Here is a 1,547-nt window from a genome sequence, read left to right as displayed (position 1 = left end):
ACATGGAGGGGTCTGATTGTTCAGCCAGCATGTGTATAGTAGAGGATTGCAAATTCAATCATCAATAGAAGGAGAGGATCTCAGCCCTGTGAAAGTTCTGTGCCCCAGTGTAGGGGAATGTCAGGGCCAGAAAGTGGGAGAGGGCGGGGTGGCAGGCATGGGGAAGTGGGAGGCAACAGGGGTTTGTTTTTGTTTGTTTCTTTGTTTTTTGGAGGGGAAACTGGGAATGAAGAAATTTACATGTAAATATGAAAATATCTAAAAGAAGAAAAAAAAAACAAAAAAAATGAGTAGTATAAAAGTTTTTTGATACAAAACAATTAAACCGTCTTATATAGATACTTGTCAATAGCAATACTGAAAATGTTTTTCCTCAATATAAATTTTAAACAACTCCAAACATATTATCTGTATATTTTAAGATAATACATCACTACTAGTTTTTTTTAAATGTACATAAATAGATAAAGTCTTTTTGTCCATTTGTTTGTTTTGTTTTTAGTAGAGCTTAAAATCTTGGCTTTTACTGTGGTACAAGCCCAAAATAAGAACAATTTTTAGACATTGGAGTTCATTGTAATAAGGATATACTTCAAAGACCCTCACATCACCGAAGGATTTTACCTTCCTGGTAGCTAAGCTAAGAGTTGACAGTTGTGCTGTACCAAGGAATGCAGACACAAAGTTTGGATACAGATTTCCTACTATGTTGAAAGCTATTTGACTGAAGTGATTGTCTTCATTCTCAGCTCACAGAGAACAGGTTACATTCATTTAAGAAATGGTGTGTGTCATTATCCAAATATTTCAATGAACAATTGTTCTGTTTGGAGGGTGGTACAGACAGTAGGTGAGGGTAAGAATCTGGTTCATTGGGTGTGATGATTTTGAAAAGCATTTGTATCAGTGAAAGAGTAACATAACTCTTCTTCAAAATTGATATAATAGTTACAAACATCAAGCAAAGCATTCAGTCTCACTCTTTGTTGTTCTCTTTTAAACCATCTCCCAAGTTAATTGTCTACACTTTTTTGGCTGCATAAATAATTTTGAAATATATAAGCTGTTCTGAAAACCATAGTATGGTGTAAAAACACGAAATAAACAGTACTACTGAGATAGAGGCTGAGATAGGAGAAGCATGGTTTCAAGACCATTATGTGGTACCCAGTAAGACACTGTCAGGTACAAACAAGGAGAAAGCGTATATGGATTGTACAATATTGGACCTATTTCTCCAATTACCAAATTAGAGTGACCACCTGATGATAGCCAACAAATTTCTAATTCCTCATACTTTTGAATTTGAATCAATCACAATAAGTTGGTAATATTAATTTTCACATAAGGAGATATTAAGAAAAAGTAATTCTTACTTCTTGTTATTTTTGTTGTTAAAGGTGGAATTAGTTTTTTGTGAATTTGTTGAAAGATTACTTTCTTGCTTCTTCTAGAGCATAGTTTTGCTCCTTATGTTGGGGTTTTCTATCTATTATCCTTTGTAGGGCTGGATTTGTGGAAAGATATTGTGTAAATTTTGTTTTGTC

General features: G+C 33.9%; 1 long non-coding RNA gene across 1 annotated transcript in view; it reads left to right on the top strand.

Moving 5' to 3' along the window:
* The window catches only part of LOC116101723, a 91,913-nt gene that overhangs the window by 53,606 nt on the left and 36,760 nt on the right, over nt 1–1,547 (top strand). The window lies entirely within an intron of this gene.

The sequence above is a fragment of the Mastomys coucha genome, unplaced genomic scaffold, assembly GCF_008632895.1.
Source record: "Mastomys coucha isolate ucsf_1 unplaced genomic scaffold, UCSF_Mcou_1 pScaffold21, whole genome shotgun sequence".
Taxonomy (NCBI): Eukaryota; Metazoa; Chordata; class Mammalia; order Rodentia; family Muridae; genus Mastomys; species Mastomys coucha.
The sequence above is the reverse complement of the archived record's forward strand: the minus strand, read 5'-3'. Positions and strand labels throughout refer to the sequence as shown.